This window comes from Homalodisca vitripennis, chromosome 4 (assembly GCF_021130785.1).
Source record: "Homalodisca vitripennis isolate AUS2020 chromosome 4, UT_GWSS_2.1, whole genome shotgun sequence".
Taxonomy (NCBI): domain Eukaryota; kingdom Metazoa; phylum Arthropoda; class Insecta; order Hemiptera; family Cicadellidae; genus Homalodisca; species Homalodisca vitripennis.
The window spans coordinates 33,870,036-33,885,536 of NC_060210.1; positions in this window are offsets into that span (position 1 = coordinate 33,870,036).

The following is a 15,501-nucleotide window of genomic DNA, read 5'->3' on the forward strand; positions in this document are numbered from 1 at the left end:
TGCTAGATTATTATTTTTAATAAACAGGTAAATATCTACATTCTGATGCGTTAAAATTTTTTAATATAATATACAATATTACATTGAATATTTATATTATAGATTGAGCATATATACTCGCAATTTTAAATAATAAAGCGAAATAAACTACTACACAAGCAACATAGACTATTACACAAGCAACATGAATTACTACACAAGCGATTAAGTAAACGAAATACTACCACTTTATATATGATACACATCATTTAGTTTTGGAGTTGGTTAGTTGGCTGAGCGTATGCGAACCCTATTATTCGATAGGCTTGATTTGTTCTGTATGTCTGTCCGCACGGTATCTTGCGAACGGACTGACCTGTTATAGACTTGACATTTTTCATGAGGCTTAATTTCTATAGGCAAGGTCCAGTTCGATGATGGTACTCTCCTTGGCACTTGACTGAACGGTAGTGAACATATTATTTGACTCGCTTATTTCAGAAACTGCCTAACCACGGTCTCACTTTCGGAAAAGAAAAAACTAGTAAAATCAATGTAAGTTTGATATTATTATATTACTCCTTTATTGCAAACATTAGGATGATTAAATATATTTCAGAGTTTAAATAGATATTTGATTTTGAATATTATTAATAAACCACTGTTTAAAGATATTTTACTAACATTTCGAGAAAAAAGTTTAATGGATAATTATGTTTGCCATGCTATATTGTAAACCATTAATTAATTAAACTAACCCATTTCACCCATAAAAAGTTTAAGAAATCTACAAGTTTATCATTATCTCATAAGTCTTCATCAATCGTTTCTCAGCCTGATGCTGGAAATTTAAGAATACTATTGTAAATTTCTTCATATAAAATGGTCCATAAGTAAAGCCAAGTCATTTAGTTTTTTTTCCTAGATTCGAACCTAACATTAAGCTTTATTTGGAGAACCATGACAAAAGTTTTTAAAACATTATAAAGAAAATTTGTTCTGAATATTTTTGTACTTTTTTACGGAAATATACTACAATGTTATAAAAATGTAATTGTTACATTGAAACAACTCTGTAAATATGCATATTTCTTATATTTTATAAATTGCTACATTTGAAATTATTAGAGTAAATCATAAGATTTATTTTCATGTAAATTTGTATAGCTGAGATAAAACAAGAAGATCGTGGAACAAAATAAATTTGTAAGCAAACTGAATAGTTATATGACATTTTAATATGCGACACAAATAGACGTGATGTTATTTTCTACTTGCCGGTTTATTTCTCACAATATATTATTTTACTGTTTAACTTGGCTGCTATTTTAACGTAAAACTCCTAAGTTGTGCTTTGCCATCTTTAGTATTCAGCGCCATGTTTCAATGTTACGTTTTAAGGTCTCTTAGCTGAATAAGTCAGGTGTTGCAAGTTCCGAGAACTGTGAAATATTAAGTTTCTAGGATTGTAATCTATCATTTTTCAGGTGTTTACTTGTGTTTATGCAGAACAATTCACGTCATTGCACAGTACAGGCGCATTGAACAGTAGGAAATGTAAAACCTAACCTTGTGTGTAACAGCTACGAAACAACAAACCGTGTGAGAGGCGTTTCGGTTCTTCTAACCACGCTGTGTATGCTCAGGTATGTTTTTTGTATATTTGAGTTCTGAAGAAGAAGTTGGATTCCAATTATCGAAACGTGGTGTTCTATTTTGTAACAAATAACAGTGTAAATTGTTCGAAATCTTGTTGTCCTTACAAATCATCTATTATCAATAATCAAGAACAATGTTATGTTTCTTTGAGTTTTGTTATTAAAAATATATTATGTCAATTTTCATTTCTTTTTATAATTCCAACCATTATAGTCTTATATTTCCATTTTAGTATTAATGTTTAATACAAAACAATAATACTTTTATATTAAGCTGTAACTAAGCTAGTAACTGATCTCTTGTAAATGCTATTGTTATTTAACATGTAATGTAATTATTTTGGTTTATACTCGTATCATTATAAAACAAAAAACTACATACTTAATACTTTTTCTATTCTTTCCATATGATTTGATTATTAAAAAAGATTGGGCTATTCTTTATAAATTAAACTCGTGACTCAGTAGAACTCCAGAGGTTTAGCCTCTTCTACCTCTTTAAACATAGCTTCCACTTCTCCGTAACCCCTGCCCCTCTTTACTCAACAATCTCATCAACATACTAAAGCACTTTCACTGCTTGCTGGCCTTAGGCGACTGGATAATTTGGAATTTGAATACATTACGCGAACAAAGAATTTTTAATATAATAATGGAATAACTGTCAAGCACAACTATATACATGACACAAACTTGGTTACAAATATTTGAGTTAAAATTAGTATTGAGAGAACAGGGAATTATCCTTAATCCTACTTAAATAATTAATAAGTTATGAACTAAACAATTGTAACACAAAAATGTTATTCTCTAGGTGATATTATAATAACAATAAAATCGCCTAATATAATTATTTGGGCCTCGGCTAAGTTATATATATATTGCTAGACAGTAAAACCTGATTTGTTTAATTTCTAATCTAGGCCAGGTATAACAAAGCAACAAACACGAGTTCAAAATCATAAAACATCGTATTTTCAGTTTGGCCCTGACGATCATGTATTTTGTAACATGGACACGATGAGATCATTACAATTCTTCTACCTTATAGGAAAATCAATTTTGTTCATGGATCCTTCCTGTCCACTGACAAGTAGCAAAAACATGCGAGTCCAGTGCTCAAGTGCCGAATACAAGAATCACATCTCTGCATTGACGTCTGGACCGGACTCCAAGCAGTTTTCGGGTGTGTTTGAACCCTTTTCTTTCCTTTCTCTTCAACTTTCTGTTCTTTATTTTTGTACTTATTAATACTCACACCCCCTACCTGATAACGAGGATAGATTCCAATCCTCAAAACGTTGTGTTATACCTTTTTAAGTTATATAGAGATGGCAGATATCCAAAATCTTGTTATCCTTTCAAACATTCCATCGTCAATAACAAACGCTAAACAAAGAATTCAAAGCTCCTTTTCCTCGTTTTTCCGTATCACTCATTTATTACTCTAGGGCCTCAAATATTATCGTAGCAACCAAGTCAGTGCCTGAAACATAAGCTGCGTCTTGTAATTTATAAAAGAGCGTCGATAAACGAAGCAATCCCTGGAGAGACGTCGCTCGATGAAAGGGCAGACTGTAATATAATCCAATATAATCCTCATGTTATATTATCATTTGACTAGAATGTTTTATACCCAACTTCAACCACGTGTTTAATCTCAACGTTGTCATTCTTGCCTCTAGCGATTTGGCAAAATGTCAGCAGTTCATTTTTCTGATAGAACTGCTTTCTGGTTGTACTAGTATATATCCGTATACTAGCAGGATTACATACAACCATACGCGTTATTTCAACAGTACATTTGCCAAAAGGAACTTTCGGGCCCACTACATAGTTGAGGTTTCACAAAATGTACAACAAATTTGTTTAAAACAACGCAGAAATTATGCGTAATTCATGATTACTTCCTTTCTTGTTGCTTGGATCGATCCAAAAATGTTGTTCAACAAATCCGACTTAAAAGATTATTCAAACGTAAATTTTAATGTAAAATATATAAAAATATTTATGGTGTATGAAAGCCTATAGGCTCAGAAAATCAACTAAGAAATTTTAGTAATAACGCCCACTTTGGAAACGTTTTATCACGCGCGCCCTCATTAAATCCTAAACAAAAATAACTCAAACCCGTTCATCATTATATGAAACTTATTGTAACTTATAAACTAAAACTTCTTTAACATGACTTGTTCCCAAATAAATACAGATTTTTTTCGAAATAGTGGGACTGTCTAAGAAATAGTTCTAGCAGTTACTAGCATAGTTTTCATTTCGGACAATACTACGGATTACATGTTATTTTATGTATTAATTACATATATTAGGGGAAAATGGAATCAAAACCATAATTTTACTAACGTAGCATATAAGCCTTTATAAATATATTAATTTAAAAAAAGCATGTATATAAATAGTTTTATTTTTAAGGCTTCGGTTCAGGTGGCCAGTAAGTATTAAACAAACTTTTTATTTGTTCTTTTGAATATTTGAGTAAGAATTGTTAACGTTTTCTGCGAAGCAGCACTTATTCTCAAACTCTGGTTTATGCTGAAGAGATAGGATTGCTGGCAGAGCTTGCTTGCTATTCGTCATTGAACATTAAATCTATAGGGGTAGTATTACCCGTGAAGCTGGTTTAATCTCAAACACTTCTTGAAATCAACGAGATCGTAATACTGAAAAAAATACCAATGTGACTGGGACGATTGTGCCGTAAGTGAATAATGTCATCTTGAAGCTGATGAAACTTTTAGGCCTAGCGAATCCTGCTTATTTTCAAAGTCGTTTTGAGACCTGCAAAATATAGATTTGGTGCTATCAGGTCAGGTTAAAATTACGTAACATTAATTTTGATGTAATTCATCATTTACAATTTAAGACGACAAACACCATCGCATTTTTACCTTCATTAGTTAATTATAACTTTCTTCTTTTATTATTAATTAGATTGTTTACACTCTTAGGTTTAGCACAAGTTAATTTAAGTAACTGTTAAACAGATGAACTACTTTTTGTGGTTAGAATATAATTAAACCATGTAATCCCTGATTTTTATGTCAGGACATAAAAATAGAATGGTTTGGTTTTCTTAATTGTATAATATAAATATTGTAATGGACAATAATACGAGCAAAGCGATATGAAGTAAACCCACGCTTCGTGGGGGAAGTGTATTCTGGTTTATTTTTATGACACTTGTAAACAAGAACCAATTAACTAACTTCTTTTGGTCTACAGAGAAGACCGATCTCAAAAGATTTGAACTAACTTTTAAAATTTAATGAACTCCACAAATACTTGTTTGATTGAATATAAGCGTACATCATTTTAAGTTATAAATCACACAATTCACTTTTTAATGGAAAGAGCATATAACTTTTAATTTATTCTTAACTAGAGAAAATATCTCTCGTAGGAGGTATATCTAAATTCTATATAATGGTTAAAAACTTGAAATAAATATAATTTTAAACCAACCGGAAATTAAGACTATAAAATTAAGTCACTGTCGTCATTCTATTTATTGACTTCGGATATCCATATCATTTGTAATTTTTTACCTAAATATTTAAATGTTATTTCGTACATCTAGGTAACTGGTTCAATTAGTTTATGCTTACAATATTACTATAAATTCCATTACAATCAATCAAATATATAGTGTAATTTATAAAAGGAATGTGTTACTACCCTAAGGGGGAAGATGCTGCAGTCAATAAATAGAATGAAGACAGTGACTTAATTTATAGCCTTAATTTCCGGTTGGTTTAAAATAATATTTATTTCAAGTTTTTAACCATTCAATTGTTTTTCTATGCAGATTCGCAAGTTAAATACAGTTTAGAAATTATAATCAGGTATCAGTAATGTTGTGAATTTGACCATTCCATAGGATAATAAGCTAGTTATATTTATAATTTAGGAGCCGAAAGACAATTTTCAATCTATAAAAATAGAACTGGGTTTTGTTTTGAGGTCAATAGAGAAATTTTAAAGAATAAAAATATCAAACGAGAATTTTTTTACATCATATTCTTTTACCACGACACATATAAAACCAACCGTCAGATATATAAATAACTATCATATGACCTTACACAATTGATGAAGAGAATGAAAGTCACACTCTGAGAGTCTCCATATGGTTAGATGACGCTGATTTAATATTTATATCCGAGTCTGTGTGTTTTAAGTGTGTCGAAACAAGACAAACTTTTGACAATATTGGTGGTAGAGATCAATGTTTCCAGTTCTTGAAAACCACTTCCTACACATGACATTTCTCGAGATATCTTGCGGATAGTTAAGCTACTACGTCACTTGAAAAATGTGGTTTGATTGCATTCAACTTATATACGAATTTATTTATTCTGTAATGTTCTTGTTATCTTCATGGTTACTCATAAGTCCAATGTAAAAGTGTAAACTAAAGCTCAACGAAATCATATTGAGTGTCATGCACCATAATTGAATTCAATTTAGATTTGTCTAGAGAAAAATCTTCATGCAAAACTTCAAATCTAATAAATCCACACTTCCCAGTCCTTCGCAACGTTAATGCTTCGCCAATTAATTTTACCATTAGGTGTATCAGAGTTTTTTTGAAAAATATTAAAAATTACGATATTCCAATTTTTGTTATTGTAATCTCGTGTATGTACGCTGACGTGTCCAGACTAACAATGTGAATCAACTCGTAATATAATACTCATCAAAGCTGTATTTCGTAATAGAATAGATTAAAGACTGTTAAAGTTCTAAACAATGCTACCACAGAAGCAACCCTGCACCGGAACTCCAAGCCGCGCACTGGACGTCCTGATACAGCAGGATTCCGCTATTGTATTCCGCTCTTAGTGACGTACGCAACCAACTAGCAATTTTTTGTTTGTTTGCATTTTTTAATAAATATGTAATTTAAACTACAGAGGTTGAAAAAACACCTCCAACCAATTTATTTTCCAGAAGTCTTTGTCAGCGCAAAATAGTGATATAACATATATCGAGTTGTGAATATGTTTAGTGGGAAGGTTTTAAGATAGATATTCCAACGGTAAAAGTATAAGAACCACAGGATCAGACCTTACATATTAGGAAGGAAATTATAAGTGCGATTCCATCACTCCTAATAACAACTGTCAAAGATTATTTCGTTTCTTAAAATCGGCAATAATACTTGAGAGTACAACAGCATCTAATAAATTTAGTTTCTTAAAACAACAATAAACATGGCTTCACAAAGATGTTTTACTTGTTGAAATTACACATAATTTGAAATTTAGATACAACACATTTCTAATGTAAAGATTTATGGACTTCCATGTTATAACGCAACAAGTATTTTTTTTTAATGTTATTAATTCTTAGTCACTTTATTCAAACCTTTCTTATAATATTTGATATTCTCTACCCTTACTCCGATATGATTGCATTATGTATGATGCGATACAGTGAAGAAGTTGGTTACTATTTAAAATACCTAAATATCTTGTAGTTAAGGAGTGATAGAGACAAGAGTAGAACATTCCTGTTTGTGAGGATATTGCAATGTGGAATGTGGAAAGGTCAAGATTAATGATCGTGATTGTGGGGTGGCTGTTACAGCAGAATTCCGGCCTAACCCACTGGCTTCCTTCTCTTTACTCCTGTTATAGACCGCGACACTATCAACAATTGTCTCTATGTATTACGAAAAGAATATGTTTTGTTAAAATACTTTTTAACACTGGCAACTATTGTCTAGTTTTTACGTAAATAATGCACGTACTTCAGGTCAGCTTGGGAGGCTTAGCGTTCGTTACATAGAGGACAACATAAAGGCCTGGAGAGTGACTTCCATGTTACGATGTTTACAGCTATTAATTTCAATATAAAAGAAGGAATTTCACACCCAATATCAACCCTTTAAGTTAATTAATTCTAAGATGATCGTCTACCTCCCCTACTTTGTACCTCCTCTAGTGTGAAGGAGGTTACTAAACGCTTTTATCATATAATCGTGTCAGGATGAATCGGTATGGTAAGCAACATTCATCAATATTAGCAACTAGAATGGTTTTGATGTTCCCCTATGTGTGTTCTAGGGATTTATTAAAATATCTGTTTAATGAGAAATTGTATTGTAATTGTTGCATTTAATTATTTTTAATGTAACATTTCTGTGTGCCAGGCATTTTCTTGAAAATATAAACTAATTACAATTAACAAACAATTAATGTCTGCAATTATTAACAATACTGTACGATAATTATTTTTGAACCGGTAATTTGTGTTGGTTTTTTATAGTTAGTTAAATAGTTAGTAAATTAGTTAATAAAATCTAACTTTTTGGCTAAAACGTAAGATTGGTATTTAAATTCTACGTTTATGTAGTAATTGACATAGAGGTTAATTAAAACGTGTTTAGAAGACGCAAGAAGTTGGAATTATATGTGTAGGAAATAATTTTTATACATACATTCATAATATTACATAGCAAATCAGAATACTTTTAGTGTTCTATTTTAAAACAGTGTAGTATTGTTATAAAGATTGGTTAACCCGAATTGTATAGTGATATATCCGGGAGATATTAGTTTTACCATCTTCGGGTAATATACAAGCATAATGTTAGTAACCTTGAAAAGTTATAACAGTAACACTGTATATGTATCAGTTATGACCTTAAATATTAATTTAACCAGTATAAGCAATAAAGCCGGTTTCTACGTACAAGAGCAGACGTAAAGTTGATGGCGGTATAAAGTTAGAGACACCGACATGGAGTGGTGACTGTGAAATGAGTTTACTGACGGGAGAGAGGTAAGTGAGACAGCGTAACTCCATCGACTTTGTCACTCCCTGCTATCTGTTGTTTCAAAATCTGACTCTGTGTTTTATTTGGGTTTCTGTTTGTAACCTTGAAAAGTTATAACAGTAACACTGTATATGTATCAGTTATGACCTTAAATATTAATTTAACCAGTATAAGCAATAAAGCCGGTTTCTACGTACAAGAGCAGACGTAAAGTTGATGACGGTATAAAGTTAGAGACACCGACATGGAGTGGTGACTGTGAAATGAGTTTACTGACGGGAGAGAGGTAAGTGAGACAGCGTAACTCCATCGACTTTGTCACTCCCTGCTATCTGTTGTTTCAAAATCTGACTCTGTGTTTTATTTGGGTTTCTGTTTGTAACCTTGAAAAGTTATAACAGTAACACTGTATATGTATCAGTTATGACCTTAAATATTAATTTAACCAGTATAAGCAATAAAGCCGGTTTCTACGTACAAGAGCAGACGTAAAATTGATGGCGGTATAAAGTTAGAGACACCGACATGGAGTGGTGACTGTGAAATGAGTTTACTGACGGGAGAGAGGTAAGTGAGACAGCGTAACTCCATCGACTTTGTCACTCCCTGCTATCTGTTGTTTCAAAATCTGACTCTGTGTTTTATTTGGGTTTCTGTTTGTAACCTTGAAAAGTTATAACAGTAACACTGTATATGTATCAGTTATGACCTTAAATATTAATTTAACCAGTATAAGCAATAAAGCCGGTTTCTACGTACAAGAGCAGACGTAAAGTTGATGGCGGTATAAAGTTAGAGACACCGACATGGAGTGGTGACTGTGAAATGAGTTTACTGACGGGAGAGAGGTAAGTGAGACAGCGTAACTCCATCGACTTTGTCACTCCCTGCTATCTGTTGTTTCAAAATCTGACTCTGTGTTTTATTTGGGTTTCTGTTTGTAACCTTGAAAAGTTATAACAGTAACACTGTATATGTATCAGTTATGACCTTAAATATTAATTTAACCAGTATAAGCAATAAAGCCGGTTTCTACGCACAAGAGCAGACGTAAAGTTGATGGCGGTATAAAGTTAGAGACACAGGCATGGAGTGGTGACTGTGAAGTGAGTTTACTGACGGGAGAGAGGTAAGTGAGACAGCGTAACTCCATCGACTTTGTCACTCCCTGCTATCTGTTGTTTCAAAATCTGACTTTGTGTTTTATTTACGTTTCTGCCAGGAAGATTTCTTGTTTCAATACAATCCTTTTTTAATAACTTATTTTTTATACTAATGCTTAAATTTAATAGAATTTTTTATAAATATCACGATATCCGATCAAAAGTAATATATTTTAATATAACTTTTTGTGACTAATTTGTTTATTAATAAAATAATAAACATGCCTGCATATACAGTACTACTCATAAATTACCTCAAACTTAAATACTGCTTGGTGCTCGAGTAGGAATGCAAACTTTTTCAGAGCTTTATGTGAAAAAAGTATTTCAGCATGCTAAAACAAGGCATGCTATTATTTCAGCCCAAAATCATTAGGATGGATTTTCTGATTATTTATAACACCTAAGTGGGGTTATAGAATTTACTGCCAACGAACAATACACTTTTATATAGTTACATACATTTTATACTACTACATAAGTAGTAAAACAAACACAATAAACAACACAAACATACACCTGATTACGGTTGTGTGAGAGTCACGCATTACGTTTAATCCGTACCGTTGCCTCTTGTAATTTTATAAAATAATAGTAACGAACACAAATATTTTACGGATATCTGTCACTTTATTTAAACAGTAAGTTGCTAAATAAGCGTAAATCATAATTTTTATTTCAATATCTCCATTTTGATAAGCTTTAAATGTACTGTAATATTCTAAATAGGCTATTATTATAAAAATTGCATTATTACTAAGAATAATATCTTGTATTCACTTGATATAGATTTTACTCTTGATACACTTCCAGCAAATGTTTGGCAGTATTATTCAGCATTGTTATATAATTTAGCACAACATTGTGTATTATTATTGGCTATGCTATTATTGTGTATTATGCAAGGATATCAAAATAACAAAACTTTACAAAATTATTTTGCTGAGCGCTAGCGAAAATTACTTTAAGGAAAGCTTCTGTCTCGGCTGTCACGAAAAGTAATTTATGTATAGGCTTGAAATGTTTTATGAGTTTTCATTTATATACAGGCAACACAGGTTTGATATCGGTGCGTTTACTTTTATAGCATTTAACACCCCGCAGAATATCTCATGAACGGTATGAAATATAGCTTTGGAGCTTTGGATATTTTTTATCGCTCAATAGGTCTACAAAATGTTAATCGTTTCTGTCTGTATGTCAGCGTGTATGTACTCCGTAGGATATGTCAGGAACTAATTTAGCTATTTACTCGAAATTTTGTATAAAATCTCATTTCTACATAGGCAATGACAGTAGTATTATGGTTAATGTTAATTTATAAGAATTTGCTGCGCGTTTACAATGCCTGTAACTTAGGCCAGGCTTACGTTCTCGAGAACTAATTGAGATGTGTGCATGTATATTTATTTCTATATAGGCAATATCGAATTTTATCATGGTTCATATTCCTATATGGGATTTGAATGTACATGCATGGTATTTGGCTAAGCGTTAATGAGAATGGAAATCTTATTTTCTGTTTGTCTCTCTGTAGTATTTCTCGAGACTGAAATGATGAGCTTCAGATTTTAAATTTTGCATGCTTCTCCAGCCAAGTGCAAGAAGCTGAGGGAACTTCTCATTATACTTATTTAAGGGGAAATGGAGGACTAAGGTTTAAAATATAAAAGTACCTTTCACTTGTTTCCGGAGTGTCAGGATATTCAGTGTAGGTAAGGTTGATGCTTTCTGCCAACATGCATGAGGAGGGATAGTGGGCTCTGTTTTTCAGTCATGTTACCTTATAAGAGGGGAAAGCTAGTTCCTTTCCAGCCTCTTCCAGTCAAAGCTGGTAGGAAAGAGTACTCTCTCATATTTAGGATAGCTACAGCTTTTAATACAAAGGGAGCTCCATCCCCTCACCATTAATACTCCCGAGAATGGTAAATCCATCGAAAAACCCTATTACTCCAATTGCGCTTATTAATAGGGTCGACATTTCTGATTACTAGTGTGCCGCTCCTTAATGGGACTGAAACATTAACATCAGTTAGTTGCCATTGATAACTACCATAGTGTTATAGAGTTATTTTTATTTTCGACAGAAAATAGATTAAACTTGTATTATACTAAAGTGTAACATATTTATTTTTATAGACTTTTATAGTTCCATTATATTTGTGGATATTTATATACTTTATACATACGCTTTAGTTTTGAAAATACCTTTTTATGGGGTTATTTAGCAAAATATTTGTAGATTGCTTAAAAATATATTATAAACGCCAAACGAAAGCCCAAATAATATTTAATTGAAATAATTTGTAAATGTGTTACAACAAAATTAACTCTTGGCCTTAACTGTCAATTCATATTTTACATCGCATGCTTTGGTAATTAGTATTAGGGTAGAAAATAACTTTTACTAAAACATTAGAGGTCTAGAGAAATGTATGTTATGTTGAGTTGCCCCGAGATCAACTAATTGTGAAACTCAATAAAGTAAATGACCCGCACAAGCCGAGGGTAAACAAAATTAGTGCGGTCGAGATCGCGTGTTCCCAGACTATTAATGTTACCAGTTGACCCACCACCGCCACCTCTACCGTATTGCACCCAAAGTCACAGTGCAGCACGTATCGACCTGCCACGACACCTTCTTCTCGTCGATTGACTAGGGAATCGTTAAGGCCACATACCTCAGTCTTTTCGATTGACTAGGGAACATTTTAGGTTAGAGTCTCACACGATCTCCTCTACTGTATGATACCCAAAGTCACGGTGCAGCACGTATCGATCTGCCACGACACCTTCTTCTCGTCGATTGACTAGGGTATCGGCCACATACCTCACTTTTGTCGATTGACTACGGAACCTTCCAGGCTAGAGTCTCACACGATCACCTCTACTGTATGGTATCAAAGTCTTTGTGCAAGAAGTATCGATCTGGCTTGACACCTCCTCCTGGTCAGTTGACTAGGGAATCCTTTAGGCTACATACCTCAGGTTTGTCGATTGACTACGGAACCTTCTAGGCTAGAGTCTCACACGATCACCTCTACTGTATGGTACCAAAGTCTTTGTGCAAGAAGTATCGATCTGGCTTGACACCTCCTCCTGGTCAGTTGACTAGGGAATCCTTTAGGCTACATACCTCAGGTTTTTCGATTGACTACGGAACCTTCTAGGTTAGAGTCTCACACGATCACCTCTACTGTATGGTACCAAAGTCTTTGTGCAAGAAGTATCGATCTGGCTTGACACCTCCTCCTGGTCAGTTGACTAGGGAATCCTTTAGGCTACATACCTCAGGTTTTTCGATTGACTACGGAACCTTCTAGGTTAGAGTCTCACACGATCACCTCTACTGTATGGTACCAAAGTCTTTGTGCAAGAAGTATCGATCTGGCTTGACACCTCCTCCTGGTCAGTTGACTAGGGAATCCTTTAGGCTACATACCTCAGGTTTTTTCGATTGACTACGGAACCTTCTAGGTTAGAGTCTCACACGATCACCTCTACTGTATGGTACCAAAGTCTTTGTGCAAGAAGTATCGATCTGGCTTGACACCTCCTCCTGGTCAGTTGACTAGGGAATCCTTTAGGCTACATACCTCAGGTTTGTCGATTGACTACGGAACCTTCCAGGCTAGAGTCTCACACGATCACCTCTACTGTGTGGTACCCAAAGTCACTGTGCAGGACGTATCGATCTGGCTTGACACCTCCTTTTGGTCGATTGACTAGGGAATCCTTTAGGCTACATACCTCAGTTTTGTCGATTGACTACGGAACCCTCTAGGCTAGAGTCTCCCACAAAAACCTCTACTGTGTGGTACCTATAATCAATGTGCAGGACGAATCGATCTGGCCTGGGATAACATCTTTTAGGAATCTTTTAGACTAGACCGCCACAATATCACCTCTATCGTAATGCATTTAAAGTTGCGGTGCATCCCGGATAGGCCTATCCGTCTGCGTGCTCGTCTAAGGGAAAATATCTATTTTCAGATAAATAATTTTTTCGGTACAGTATTTTATTTATAAAACTAAATACACATTTAAATACAGTAAACAGCAAAAATGCTTGCATAATAAACCTGGCTAGGACTGTTGACATTAACTTGTGTGATTACCTATTAGTTTTAATATCAATCTTTACTCGAACAAATAAAGTGAAAAAATTGTACACGCCGTTCATGAGGTGGATAACTCAAACTAATTAGATTAAGATTAGGGGAAAGTACAAACTTGATTTAGAACTTTGTATCACTTTAAGAGACATACACCGTCCAGAACGTATTCTGTCTTGCCTTTAAATATTTGTTTCCTTTCCTACTTAAAAAATACTGGCAATTTACTACAAAATATTGTGACAATGGGATAAAACTTTTTCCCAAATTTTCTGCTAGAGTGCGCAACAAACAATTTTTTATAATTGGTGGGTACTGTTAGAAAAATCATTTTGAAACAAAGAACATATGATTATATTCACTAAATAAAAACATGTCTCGTACTCAAACAGACCTGCTAGTGGTATTATATTGAGATCTTTAGAGGTAAGTAATCATTTTGTTTCGCATCAATTATTTAACTCGGTTAAACAATTTTTCAAAATGTAAACTCCACCTATTTTCCCTAAAGTTCCCAAAATATAACCCTGTATATGAATGTTTATTTAAATTTTTAAAAATATACATTATACAGCATTTTTAAACTGCAAAGCCTGACTACTAAATACATTGAACGTACCTTTCCACATGCATAGGTGTAAATTCGCACTCCATGATAGCTTCTCATCGAAGCGAACGCCTATAAATGTATGTGATAAGCACGCTCAGCCATATCGTTTCCTTCGTGCATTTGACCTAGTAAACCCGTATTCTGATTGAACCCTAAGTTACATTGCACAAATTTTGCCTTATTGATATTTTGCCAGTTCAGGCTGTTTTCTCCAAGGGTGTGAGATAATGTTTTATGTTAAGTTATATTTACTACGCATTCTGTTCATACGTTTCATCCATGATGATTAGAGAACAGCCATCGGTAAGCATAACAAAACCAATGTTTCATGCGACATTCGATATATTTGTATAATAAAAACATTATAGGTCTAAAAATTGATCCTTGGAGTATGTCACACTTTGATTCCCGTATTGGGACAGTTTGAACAGTTTTAGAACTATAAGTATATTGATAGGGCTAAAATAATTGTAAAATTTGTCCTAATGTACTTTTTCTAATTTCAAAAGATGAACTTCATAATTAAAGAATCTAAAGATCTAATCTAGTCTTGAAATATACCAAGTGCTTTTGCTTATCGTTTAACATATTGATAACAACATTTAAGACTGAGAAATCACACATGATGTCGATTTTCCTTTGTCGAATTAAAATTGCTTGGTACTCGTATTAATGTGTTGTCGCGTTCAAATAAATTCACAATACTCTGATTTAAGGATTTTCGAGAAAGCAGGATTGAGGTTGTTCTAAAGTTCTCAGTTGAATATTTTCTCTCAGATTTCAAAACTGAAATAGTTTGCTGATATATAAAATCTAGAAAAAATATGACCGAGTTGTACTACATTCTTACACATGTAAATACATACCCACTCCTATTTCCAAAGAAACTCTATATTATCATATTAAACTGGTGATATCAATAACTTTCATCGTTACTCATACGCGATACCAAGGCCTCTATTTCTGTTACAGAACATTAGCCAGACTCCTGCTATTATACTTGCCTGATACCTGCATCCGGGCTACAGAGCAGGTAGTTGGTTGACAAATATAGTGCTAGCATTTATAAAATCATTATTTATATACCCTGCGATATCTTTACTTCTTGCCAATTTCCATGTTTGTATGTAGTTTGGTTTCTTTAAAATGAAACTATAGTTGGGATATAATTTATATT